We start from the raw sequence: 14,187 nt of genomic DNA, 5'->3' as shown, positions 1-14,187 counted from the left end.
ACAAAATGCTGGAGTAACTCAGCAGGTCAGGCAGCATCTTAGGAGAGAAGGAATGGGTGCCGTTTTGGATCGAGACCCTTCTTCAAACTGAAGAAGGGTCTCAACCCGAAACGTCACCCATTCCTTCTCTCCTGAGATGCTGCCTGACCTGCTGAGTTGCTCCAGCATTTTGTGAATAACCACTTCTCAAGGTAGTCAGTGTATTTGGTGAATCCAAATCCTGGAAGCTATGTGAAACAGAAGTGTACACCTGGAACCGATTGCCCAATCTGATAGCAATGTTTATCAAAAAACTTTTTCAATCTTTGCACCAAATAAGAGTGACTGAACCATGTACATAACTTCATATCCCAGCAGCCGATTCAAATTGGCCAAGGCTTTAACCTCATACCTGAACTAACCTGCTCCTGAACACCAGCTTCTCGAGTCATACTTTAGGGGAGGGGAACCTGAATGGGTAATTGCTTACAGCCCCTTCTTTCAGCAGTGGTCGGGCCCCAAGAAGAATAGGGCAAATGGCTGTACAATTTATTGACAGTTTTTTCAATAAGTAATTTTACAGAATTATTGTTGTTCATCAGTAACTTTTTAGAAACATTCATGTGGAAAACAAAGTTGCAGAAACTCAATCTGATTAAAACAGACAAAAAGGCCATATTTGCCAACTGAAATGCAATCAGTCAATATTCTAAATGTGATCATACAGTATATTATGATCATCCAAGTGTATCCATCTTCAATTTTCTATTTCCTTTATTTATCCTTTATCGTGTATATAAAGAAACAGGGTATAATACTGATTCTGTGATGAGGTTCATGAATTCATAAATTCAATTTATGCACATTCTATATTGCTTGATATTCCCTTGATAAAACTGTTGTCTCAAACTGACCCCCACCCCCCACCTCTCTAATGTATTTTTTATTCATAGAATTCTTCGTAGTTTGAGTTGGATTTGGAAAATTTTAATAAACGTGGTGCAACAGCTGAACATCTAGTGCGTAATAACCCTCTGCAGCAAAGGTCATCTTTTAATTAGCATACAAGTTGCAAAATGCCACTGACATTGCTGTAAAAAGCTGTAAGTAGGGAAGCAATGTCCCCAAGCAAGTGTAGGAACATAGCTGCATATAGTACAGGATAGCATTTGATGGATTGAAGGTTATGCAAGTTAAATTGATTTGGCCAGTATGAGTCGGCAGTAGTGGGTATTAATTTATTTAAGACCGTGACTGCAAATCACAAAGTCAGAATCAAATACAAATAGATATTTAACACCCGATTGGGACAATGGTTGGCTTCTCCACAGCGCATATCAAATTGTTTAAACAATTAGTTTCAAACCATTAATCGTTGCTTTACTGCGCAAAGAAAATAAATCCAGTATTTTTCATAGAATGTATGCCAACTATTTCATATTGTCAAAGCATCTTTACTTAATTCTTGGCTAATTGACATTTCCTTTAATGTATGGAATTAGGATTACAGCAGTCTCTGATAATCTTGTATTTTGCTTGAATAAACAAAACATTTCAAAACATGATGCTCTTCTGACAAATTTTGTTAACTGCCAATTGAACTTTCAATTTACATACATTAATGCTGCTTCTCAGTTCCACTGTGGTCCTGGGTTTAGCTAATTAGGGAGACAGAGACCAGCACTACACAAAATAAATCAATGCCAACAGAGAAAATAGGTGATTGGGGAATTTGATCCCAAATAGAAGCACATATATACTTGAATTTGAAATCCAAGTTAAACCATTTTAGCTGTAAGTTTCTAAAAAATGAATGCAGCTTTAAAAATATGTTTCATTAATACAGTTTACAATATATTTTGTGATGGTTTGCGCAACTGTAAATAAAAATCCATAACACCCTTGTGGCTAAAATAAGCAATAGTCTGATGATACTTCATTAATTCAGGAAACTAGATATTGATTGTTTTATCACAGATACATTAATGCTTAACATAAAACTGTCAAAGTCCAGGCTGTTTAGCCAGTGTAGTGGCAAGATACTAATCAGCAGTGTAAAGAGACAGAATTACCACTGCAGTCTTTAAACACTGTGCAGTATTATTTATTGTGCTTGGTCTTTGCTGGATTACCAGTTTGTATGCCTGTCACATTTAATCAATAGTTGCGAAGGCCCAGAATCAGAGGAATTCTGCTCTAATAAATTTGTTTGATTTAAAAAGCTTGACACCTAAAACCACTGACACATGCATCAGAGTTTAAATTAAAAGTTGAAATATGGCACATAACCAAAAAGAAAAGCACAGCAAGGTTGTGTGGAATAATTTCTTTGAGAATGCCTTTGGGAGAAATGAAATCCGGGCAAAATTTTCAAAATTCAGGGTGTGTATCAAACATTATCTTACAATTAAGAAAAAGCTTTTCAAACAATAAAAGAGACAAAGCATTTGTAATAGGTTGAAAAGGGTGCAAGATGTGCAGCACAGATTTTACTTCATCAACTGCACTTTGGAATGGCTAGACAGGACTATTATTACTTAATTTCAATTGAGCACCTCCACACACAATCCCTTGTGGCTCCAATTTGTAATGCATCACCTTCTATACTCCAGGCATAGAAATCACAAACACAGTAAATATTAATCACAAATTGCTACAACTGTCAACATGAGTATGTAAGAATGTACTTTCATCTATCTATCTATCTATCTATCTATCTATCTATCTATCTATCTATCTATCTATCTATCTATCTATCTATCTATCTATCTATCTATCTATCTATCTATCTATCTATCTATCTATCTATCTATCTAATACTAAAACTCAGATCTTGTGTATATATTTTTTTGTGGTTTGGCCTGATATATTCGTAACAGCGCGACGGTTTTCACACCGCCTCAATCGCCAATCTCGCGCTCGCTCGGCCGTGATATTTTCATTTAATTTGGTCGCGTGTTTTTTAAGTTACAGAGGTTTTAAAGCGCTGCCCCCCCCCTTTTTCAGGGGGGCGCTGCGGTGCAGATTTAGTTTTCAGCTTGTGGCTTGTGACGGCTACATTGTTTCGAAAAGTTTCCAGAAAAGGATTTAGTTTTCAGCTTGTGACGGCTACATTGTTTCGAAAAGTTTCCAGAAAAGCACTGATTGTTTTGTTATTGCAAGTCAAGTCAAGTCAAGTCAAGTCAATTATATTTGTATAGCACATTTAAAAACAACCCATGTTGACCAAAGTGCTGCACATCTGATTAGGAAAAAAAAAAAAAAAGAGGGTTATAGTGGTCACTTGACATACACAGATCAGGAGGACGGGCCCAACGGGCACACTTGGAGAGTAAGAGTGGGGCTGGGGGAGGAGAGAATGGGGGGTGTGGGGACGGGCCCAACGGGCCCGCTTTGAACGGGCGCACTTGTTCTAGTCTATATAATACTAAAACTCAGATCTTGTGTATATTTTTTTTTGTGGTTTGGCCTGATATATTCGTAACAGCGATTGCAGCAAAACCGCGGACCGTAGCGCGACGGTTTTCGCACCGCCTCAATCGCCAATCTCGCGCTCGCTCGGCCGTGATATTTTCATTTAATTTGGTCGCGTGTTTTTTAAGTTACAGAGGTTTTAAAGCGCTGCCCCCCCCTTTTTCAGGGGGGCGCTGCGGTGCAGATTTAGTTTTCAGCTTGTGGCTTGTGACGGCTACATTGTTTCGAAAAGTTTCCAGAAAAGGATTTAGTTTTCAGCTTGTGACGGCTACATTGTTTCGAAAAGTTTCCAGAAAAGCACTGATTGTTTTGTTATTGCAAGTCAAGTCAAGTCAAGTCAAGTCAATTATATTTGTATAGCACATTTAAAAACAACCCATGTTGACCAAAGTGCTGCACATCTGATTAGGAAAAAAAAAAAAAAAGAAGGTTATAGTGGTCACTTGACATACACAGATCAGGAGGACGGGCCCAACGGGCACACTTGGAGAGTAAGAGTGGGGCTGGGGGAGGAGAGAATGGGGGGGTGTGGGGACGGGCCCAACGGGCCCGCTTTGAACGGGCACACTTGTTCTAGTATACTACTAAAACTCAGATCTTGTATATATATATTTTTGTGGTTTGGCCTGATATATTCGTAACAGCGATTGCAGCAAAACGGCGAACCGTAGCGCGACGGTTTTCGCACCGCCTCAATCGCCAATCTCGCGCTCGCTCGGCCGTGATATTTTCATTTAATTTGGTCGCGTGTTTTTTAAGTTACAGAGGTTTTAAAGCGCTGCCCCCCCCCACTTTTTCAGGGGGGCGCTGCGGTGCAGATTTAGTTTTCAGCTTGTGACGGCTACATTGTTTCGAAAAGTTTCCAGAAAAGCACTGATTGTTTTGTTATTGCAAGTCAAGTCAAGTCAAGTCAAGTCCATTATATTTGTATAGCACATTTAAAAACAACCCATGTTGACCAAAGTGCTGCACATCTGATTAGGAAAAAAAAAAAAAAGAAAGTTATAGTGGTCACTTGACATACACAGATCAGGAGGACGGGCCCAACGGGCACATTTGGAGAGTAAGAGTGGGGCTGGGGGAGGAGAGAATGGGGGGTGTGGGGACGGGCCCAACGGGCCCGCTTTGCTAGTATACTACTAAAACTCAGATCTTGTATATATATATTTTTTGGGTTTGACCTGAATTATTTGATATATTTGTTCGCGCGTAACAGCGATTGCGGCAAAACGGTGAGCAGTAGCGCGACGGTTTTCGCACCGCCTTAATCGCCAACCTCCCAAACGACCGGCCGTGATATTTTCATTTGATTTAGTCGCATGTTTTTTAAGTTACAGAGGTTTTACTCTACGAGGTGGCCAAGTATGAACTCCGTAAGGCTAAAAGGGATGCTAAGAGAAAATTCCAAGACAATCGCCAAGCTTAATTCAATTAAGCAGACACCAGGCTACTGAGGCAGGGTGTAAATATCATCATGGGCAACGAGCCAAAATCGGGGGCGATCTCTGGCACTGGCACATATCTATCAAACTCTCAAAGGTATTGAGTTCATCTGAGGCACGTCCTCCCATCCTCTGCTCACTTTGTCCACCACATCTTAGCGCAGAAGCAGATTTGCTTTCAAGAGTGTAAACTCTCAGAAAGCAACAGACCCACTAGAAGGGTTCAAATTGTGGTCAATCAACTGGCTACTGTCTTCGCCGATAACTTGATCCTTTTACTGGCAGCTCAATGTTCCGGGGTACAGGAGTGACAGGGGTGAGGGAAAAAGAGGGGGGGGATTGCATTGTTGGTTAAGGAGGATGTCACGGCTGTGTTCAGAGGTGAAATTACGGACGGCTCGTCTAGTGAGGCTATATGGGTGGAGCTGAGGAACAAGAAAGGGATCAGTCTGAAGAAGGGTCTCGACCCCAAACGTCACCCATTCCTCCTCTCCTGAGATGCTGCCTGAACTGCTGAGTTACTCCAACATTTTGTGAAATAAATAACTTCGATTTGTACCAGCATCTGCAGTTATTTTCTTACACAACAAGAAAGGGATGATCACCTTGTTCGGGGTGTACTACAGACACCCGAATAGTCATTGGGAATTAGAAGAACAAATGTGCCAGAAGATTGCAGACAGCTGCAGGTCAAATAAGGTTGTTGTAGTAGGGGATTTTAACTTTCCCAATATAGACTGGGAAAATCATAGCGTGAAGGGTTTAGATGGGGTGCAATTCCTCAAAAGTGTTCAGCAGTTTTCTTAAACAGTATGTGGAGACCCCCACAGGTGAGAGAGCAATGCTGGATCTAGTATTGGGAAATTGGGAAGGTTAAGTTAATGAAATGTGTGTGGAGGAGCCTTTTGGGACCAGTGATCACAGTTCGATTACGTTTAAGATAGTTATGGGTAGGGACGGAGTGGGTCCAACTTTGAGGGCATGAGAGAAGGTCTTGCTCAAGTTGACTGGAGCAGGTTATTTGATGGGAAAGGAACATTGGCCAAGTGGGATGTTTTTAAAAGTGTACTGAAGAAAGCTCAGGATGTGTACGTCCCCATTAGAGTGAAGAGCAAAGCAGGCAAACATAAGGAAGATTGGCTGACGATGGAAATTGAGACGTTAATCAAAAACAAGAAGGATGCATGGGACATGTATAGGCAGCTGGGATCAAGTGCATCCCTGGAGGGAACTAAGCAGTAAACTAAAAAAAGGAAACCAGAAGGGCAGAAAGGGGCCAGGAGATAGCTCTGGCGGGTAGCATTAAGGACAATCCCTAAAGATTTTATAAATACATAAAGGGGAAAAGGGTAACTAGAGATTATTTACCGAGGTAAAAGACAGTAAGACGGAGGAAATTGGAGTAGTCACTGGAAGTGTCTTGAGAGCAGTCAGGGTTACTGTCGAAGAAGTACTGAAGGTACTGTCGTGTATGAAGGTAGACAAATCTCCAGGGCCTGACCGGATATATCCAAGGACATTGCGGGAAACTAGAGAGGAAATTGCGGGAGCCCTGGTTGAAATTTACGAGTCGTCCTTAAGTACAGGAGAGGTGCCGGAAGACTGAAAGGTGGCAAATGTTGTGCCTCATTTCAAGAAGGGCTGCAGGGAAAATGCTGGGAACTATAGGCCGGTGAGCTTAACATCTGTAAGTCACTGGAGAGTATTCCGAGGGATAGGTTATATAGGCATTTGGATGGGCGCGTGGGAGGTCATGTCTCACAAATCTGATTGAATTTTTTGAAGAAGTGACAAAAAGATTGATGAGGGCAGAGCTGTAGATGTTGTGTACATGGACTTCAGTAAGGCATTCAACAAGGTTCCGCATAGTAGGCTGCTCTGGAAGGTTAGATCGCATGGGATCCAAGGAGAGAAAGCTGAATGGATAGCAAATTGGTTCGATGGAAGGAAACAGAGGATGATGCTGGAAGGCTGCTTTTCGGACTGGATGCCTGTGACTAGTGGTGTGCCTCAGAGTTCGGTGTTGAGCCCGTTACTGTTTGTTATCTACATCAATGATTTGGATGAGAACGTACAGGGCAAGATTAGCAAGTTTGCTGATGATACAAAAGTTAGTGGTTTTGCAGATAGTGAAGATGGTTGTGAAAGATTGCAGCAGGATCTGGATCGATTTGCCAGGTAGGCAGAGGAATGGTTGATGGAATTTAATACAGAAAAGTGTGAGGTGTTGCATTTTGGGACGTCGAACAAGGGCAGGACCTACACAGTAAATGGTCATCTGTCCCCATCGGCTTCAAGGAAACCCCAAGGAAACCTCAATTCTTCCAGTCCCCCAAAAAAGAAAAGTGACCTGTCTCAATAATTACCACCCAGTAGCTCTATCTTTGACCACAATTAAGTGCTTTGAAAGAATGGCAATGTGCCAGTCCTCTGAACAATCTAGGCATTGATGGTGATATTTCAAGAATCACTCGAGTCAGGAGTGGTTCCAGATGATTGGAAAATTGCCAATATTACTCCGCTGCACAAGAAGGGAGCAAAGCAGAATAGTGTGAACTATAAGCCGGTTAGTCTGACTCTGGTGGATGGTAAGATTTTAGAGTCCATTATAAAGGATGGGGTTACAGAGTACTTAGAAGTTCACGATAAAATAGGCCGAAGTCAGCATGGCTTTGTGAAGGGGAGGTCTTGCCTGACAATTTGGCTGGAATTCTTTGAAAAAATAAATAGCAGGATAGACAAAAGAGTCAATAGATGTTGTTTACCTTGATTTTCAGAAAGTCTGAGATAAGGTGCCACATGAGAGGCTGCTAAGGAAGATGAGAACCCATGGTATCAAAGAGCAGATGCTAGTATGGAAATCAGGTTGGCTGGATGGCAGAAGGCAAAGTGGCAATAAATGGGGCTTTTTCTGGTTGGCTGCCAGTGACTAGTGGGGTTCCGCAGGGCTTGGTGCTGGGGCTGCTGCTCTTCACGTTGTATATTAATGGGAGGGCGAGGGGATTGAAGGCTTTGTGGCCAAGTTTGCAGATGATATGAAAATAGATGGAGGGGCAGGAAGTGTAGAGAAAGCAAGGACTCTGCAGAAGGACTTGGATAGATTGGGAGAGTGGACAGAGATGTGACAGATGGAATGTAGTGTAGCAAAGTGTGGAGTTATGCATTTTGGTAGTAGGAATAAAGGCGTAGATTATTTTCTAAATTGGGAGAAAATCCAGAAATCGGAGGTGCTAAGGGACTTGGGGGTGCTGGTGCAGGATTCCCAAAAAGTTAATCGGCAAGTCAAATTGGTAGTAAAGAAAACAAACGCAATGCTAGCATTTATTTTGAGAGGGCTTGTATACAAAAACGAATGTAATCCTGAGGCTCTATAAGGTGCTGGTCAGGCTGCTTTTGGAGTATTTTGAGCAATTTTGGGCACTTGGGAGGTGCAAGTGAACCTCTGTCTGAGGACTGTCGGGGTCCCTGGATGGAGTTGAGGGAGAAGGTACAAGGCAGGTGTTGCATTTCCTGTGGTTGCAGGGGAAAGTACCTGGGGATGGGGAAGTTTGGGTGGGAAGGGATGAATGAACTAGGAAGTTGCGGAGGAAACAGTCTCTGCGGAAGGCGGAAAGGGGTGGGTGGAGATGGAAAGATGTGACTAGAGGTGGGTTTCCGTTGGAGGTGGCAAAAATGTAGGAGGATTATGCGACGGTATGCTGCCTGACCCGCTAAATTACTCCAGCATTTTACGTCTTAATCTGAATCTGACATCTGTTAGAAACATAGAAAATAGGTGCAGGAGGAGGCCATTTGGCCCTTTGAGCCAGTACCGCCATTCATTTTGATCATGGGTGATCATCCACAATCAGTAACCTGTGCCTCCCTTCTCCCCATATCCCTTGATTCCACTAGCCCCGAGAGTTCTCCCTTTTAAATTCATCCAGTGAATTGGCCTCCACTGCCTTCTGTGGCAGAGAATTCCACAAATTCACAACTCTGGGTGAAAAAGTTTCTTCTCACCTCAATTTTAAATGGCCTCCCCTTTATTCTTATTCTTAGACTGTGGCCCCTGGTTCTGGACTCCCCCAACATTGAGAACATTTTTCCTGCATCTAGCTTGTCCAGCTTTTATAATGTTATACGTTTCTATGAGATCCCCTGTGAACTACAGTGAAGCCTAGTCTTTCCAATCGTTCCTCATATGACAGTCCCGCCATCCCAGGAATTAACCTCATGAACCTACGCTGCAATGCCTCAATAGCAAAGACGTCCTTCCTCAAATTAGGTGACCAAAACTGCACACAATTCTACAGATGTGGTCTCACCAGGGCCCTATACCACTGCAGAAGGACCTCTGTTCCTATACTCAAATCCTCTCGTTATGAAGGCCAACATGCCATTAGCTTTCTTCACTGTCTGCTGTACCTGCACGCTTACTTTCAGTGACTGGTGTACAAGGACACCCAGGTCTCGTTGCATTTCCCCTTTACCTAATCTGACACCATTGAGATAATAATGTGCCTCTTTGTTTTTTTGCTGCCGAAGTGGATAACCTCACATTTATCTACATTAGCCATGCATCTGCTCACTCACCCAACCTGTCCAAGTCACCCTGCAACCTCCTAACATCCTCTTCACAGTTCACACTGCCACCCAGCTTTGTATCATCTGAAAATCTGCGAGTGTTACATCTAATTCCATCATCCAAATCATTAATCATTAATATATGTTCTGATGACACCAGTTCTTTAGCTACTGTTTCTTGTCTGCTGTAGTTAATTGCTATCTCTATGCATCTATTTGAATTCCAGAAATGTTGCCCTCATCTGTTCTTCTAACCCAGAAGAAGGAAAGGTTACCCTTTCCGCAGGCATTTGTATTACTACGATAAATTGCCTGACCCTTTTATATCCCGGCCCTTTAGCTTAATTTTTTATATGTGTGCAATGATCTAAATATCTTTTTACTTCAATATTCTACATGATTTTCATCATCATAATAACAAAAATCTTCCAATGTATTCTGTATGTGGTGGTGGGTAACGTTATCCAAAAATGGATAAAATTACCCTTAGCTGTGGTGGAAGCCAACTGCCACAGGTTTGTCGAAGCACTTAATCCATCAACGTCTTTTTAGTGATTTACTGCTACCATCCATGGAACATAGCGTGTCAGCAATCTTTGTGTCACGGGAAAATTAGATAGTTCATCTCAAGTTATTAATATAATGTACAGTTGAGACTCCAGCACAAGTCCATGTGGACCGCACCACATTCTTCCAATCAGAGCACTAATGTCTATCTTACAATAATTCATAGGTCAATGATTTCCCTTCACTTTCATGATTTTTAATTTAAACAACCTCTTACCTGGAATTTTATAAAATAACTGTTGATGGTTTATATAAACTACATCCACAGAATTCCATTACCTACAATACTAATAATACAACTAAAACAACCAGGCCTTATAGACAATATCATTAGCTGTTGAATGCTGCGATCCAGATTAAGGACCAGTTGAAAAACAGGCAACAACTGTTCATAGAATTGGCATCCTCTTGTTCAGAAGAATAATTTTCTGTAAGTAACCTCTTCATTGATATCAAAGTATTACCAGTTTAATAATTGCCAATGCAACTATTTTGTTAGTTCAAATATAACAGCACCATTTAAACAAAAAACCCTGCAAGCTTTAACCAAAAACAGCTGTGAATTGATGAAAAAAGACTGGTGACATTACGTAGCTTTTTATTTTACTATTAATCCTGTTTATGTGATTGGTCATTTCCAAAATAAAACTAACTCACAACCTTAATCCCAGGATCAGTCTGAAGAAGGGTCTCGACCCGAAACGTCACCCATTCCTTCTCTCCCGAGATGCTGCCTGACCTGCTGAGTTACTCCAGCATTTTGTGAATAAATCGATTTATACTAACCAACACTGACAACTGCAGTTAAAATTCAGTAATAGTAGATTATATATTTGTAGACACAGTCGGCAGAGTTCATAGAATCTTTTTTTTTTCCTTGGCAGTTAATGGTCTAATTGGTTAAACATTTAGTTAACGTACTATCCACATGTGTACACCCTCCAAAGAAAGCTAGAGTCGCTTATCAGCAGAACACCTGCACTCACAAAAGCATGAATCAAACCAGTCAGAACAGTCAGGGAGGAGACTGAACCATAAATTAACATTTGAAAAGCAAGTTGGCATTTAAGGATTTAATCTGATGCCTTGCAGTTTTTTTCCCCCCACAGTCGTGCAGACCAATGAACTCCCAGCTTCAGCCATCTGCACACGTTTAAATTCCTGACTACTTACTTAATTTCCTGCTGCAAATGAAACACTGGCACTCAGAATTTAATCTTGATACTAAAAAGCATTGCATTTGGGGAAAGAACCATTAGAGATCATTCTGATTATGCACCCACTATAATTATCATCACTGCTATTTCATGCTGGAAAAAAATGGCTTGCAACTCACTGATTGAAGATGATTTGTCGCTTAAATCAGGAAGTGCTGCTCGAAATAAAGTCCACAGGCAACTTCCATTCCATTCATTTCTCCACCTACTCATGAGCTTTCCAACTGTTAGATACTTCTGGTATTTAGTTCAATCTTACTTGCAAAACAACCACTGCATTCGCCCAACAGTTTTCTTAAAAACTCGAGGTTTAAGTATTTTTAAACATTTGTTTGGTAGATGTGTGAATAAATCGGATGCGACTGCAGAGAGATTTTAATTTTAAAATGAGGGCAATGAACCATGTACACAGAGATGACAGTCCTCAATGATGACTGGTTGAGTTAAACTATGTCAATTACAAACAATTATGTATGTTTTGGGCTATAAACCTGCGCATCAGCTGGCATGATTATGTAAATAGTTTCATTTTGCATTCTACTTAAAGCCAAAGTGTCAAAATCTCGCTCTATTTAGTGGAATGTAATGGAGAAGGAGCACTGAGGACGATGGGCACTAGAGGTGGGGAAATCTCAGCGCCTCAGCGAGTGGATTGTGTCTGTGCAGTGGAAGCCAATAGCAGAAATTGTAGGGCAAGGGAGCAAGCTGCAGGACCTGGATGCATTGGTAAACATTGACAGCGATATTGGTGAACAACAGAAACAGAATATAAAATCTGCAGTCAGTGGGAAAGGGACTCAATGGGAAGGCAATAGTAGACTTGAGATAGATTTGTCAGGTTTGTGACGAATCAAGGAATAAAAATAGTGGAAGAGACAGAGAGCATGGTTTGGCTCCTTGGAAACTGGGGGAGATGGAGGCTGGTGAGTGGAAAAAGTTAACAGTGGATAGGCTGTGGGAATGAAGACCACAACATGGAGGATATTTGGTGATCAGATCGAAATGCTGAATCCATGCTCACCAAAACAAAAGAAATCCTGAAAATTATTGCTGCATTTTTCTCTTTGAAGAGTCATGATTAAAAGGAAAAGCAGTAATTCATGTGGATGGGAAAACAAGTTGTCTGGTCATCAAACTTTGTCAAACAAAGGGACATCAACTTCTGACTGCCGTCGTCCTCAAACACAGTGTCTTATCTTTATGCTGACAGTACTGGAAAATATTTTCAATATCAAAAGGAATCTTTTAACAGCTGTCTGCTTCAAGCGAATGGAAAATTTCTGACTTCATTTGTACCTCTAGCGAAATAAAAAATATATAAATCTGAACACAAAGGAAGAAATTGTAAGATCTAATTTACAACTTTTTTCTCGGGCCATTTGGGGTCGCATCATTTTGCATGGTGCTGCACTAAGCAGTGAGGTCGCAAGAAGAGTGATGACTTGGCCAAATTTCATATTACTCATTATAATCAAATCACACTTACTGAAAAATTTCATGTGTATCTGGTGGGCAATAAACAGTCCTATGCCCTTTAAGAGGTGTCTTTTAAGAGATTTATTAATGCAATGCTTTCTTGAAGTATGACCGATTAGGCAAGGTAATACCAGCATCCGTGAGAGGCCAACCAAGCATGATTTAGCATCTCTGGACTGCATCCAGTAATGCACTATGATGAGTTATAAATTCATCCAGCCAGATCCTAGATCTTGGAAGGACACTGTCTTTGGCTCCATTATAAATTCCTTTGTCTCTTCATTCATTATTTTGACTTTCCACCCACTTCCCTCTGGTTGAAGTCTTAAATACCTCTCCTAAACTGTCTTTAGTGATTTTCTGATGCCTCCAGGAACTTCCAAACAATTTCCTCTTAAAAGTAATGATTAATTCTAGGAGTTGTTGTTAATTAAGTTGTTACTATTATCACATGATAGGGAATTATTTTGCTTCCAAATGTTTAATTATGTGGAGATCAGAAGGGATAAAGTAGACGCATGCCAAGGCATTGAGTTGAAGTTTAACTGGATGCATCATAAACAGAGTTAAAGTGCAAAATAGCTCGAGTGAAGGAAGCTGGCACAAAGCCAAGATCACTCATCTTTTTGGTTAAAGTACTTAATATGATTTAAAACAAATTAATTTATTAAAATAAATCTTATTTTTATGGGAAAAAACAAGGTTGCGCGTGGTGAACTGTAGTCTGGTTTGCAAAGACGGTGATACATCAGAGACAGCAAAGAGGAGTCACTCTACTCAGATTAGTTAGTGATCAGGGACTGCTGGATGGAGCCTTTTGATTTGTCGACAAGGTAAAGGATTGCACGTACAGTGGTGGAAGTAATTGGAAAAACACAATCCATGATGAAAATGTTTATTTCAATTTTCTGTATGATACTTTATTCATTAAAAAAAATCAATGTGCTTACATTTTAAAATATAACAAATCTGTGAACTCGGAAAAAAAACACCTTTGGAGTATTTCATGAGAATGCAAAAATGTAATCAGTAAAAGCAACCGAGTGTATCTTAATGGGCCAGATAAGAAACATTACAAATTGGGGAAATGGGTTGGAGATAAGGAAATGGCAAAGACATTAAAGAAATATTTTATGTCTCTCCTCAAAGCAGAGGAAAGTCATGTCAGAAATAATGGAGAAGCAAAGATTTATTGAGACTTGGAAGCCTTAACTAATATTAAAAAGCAGCAGTGGAAAAATAAATTTGATTAAATGCAGACAAATCCCTCAACACATTTGTGTACGTACTAGGTGCAATACTTTTAATCTCCACCATCTCTTGAGGGTCTGGTCCTGTTTCCATGGTAGAAAGTAGTAACCTTAATCTACACCCATGATGCAAGAAAAGAGTGGCTGTTTCACAAGAAACATCATTAACTTAAGATGACATTAATGGAAAAGGAAAACCTGCAATCTATTATTCAA

At 40.7% G+C, this 14,187-nt stretch overlaps 1 protein-coding gene across 8 annotated transcripts in view; it reads right to left on the bottom strand.

Moving 5' to 3' along the window:
* The window catches only part of ptprk (protein tyrosine phosphatase receptor type K), a 503,565-nt gene that overhangs the window by 180,112 nt on the left and 309,266 nt on the right, over positions 1 to 14,187 (bottom strand). The window lies entirely within an intron of this gene.

This window comes from Rhinoraja longicauda, chromosome 5, assembly GCF_053455715.1.
Source record: "Rhinoraja longicauda isolate Sanriku21f chromosome 5, sRhiLon1.1, whole genome shotgun sequence".
Taxonomy (NCBI): domain Eukaryota; kingdom Metazoa; phylum Chordata; class Chondrichthyes; order Rajiformes; family Arhynchobatidae; genus Rhinoraja; species Rhinoraja longicauda.
The sequence above is the reverse complement of the archived record's forward strand: the minus strand, read 5'-3'. Positions and strand labels throughout refer to the sequence as shown.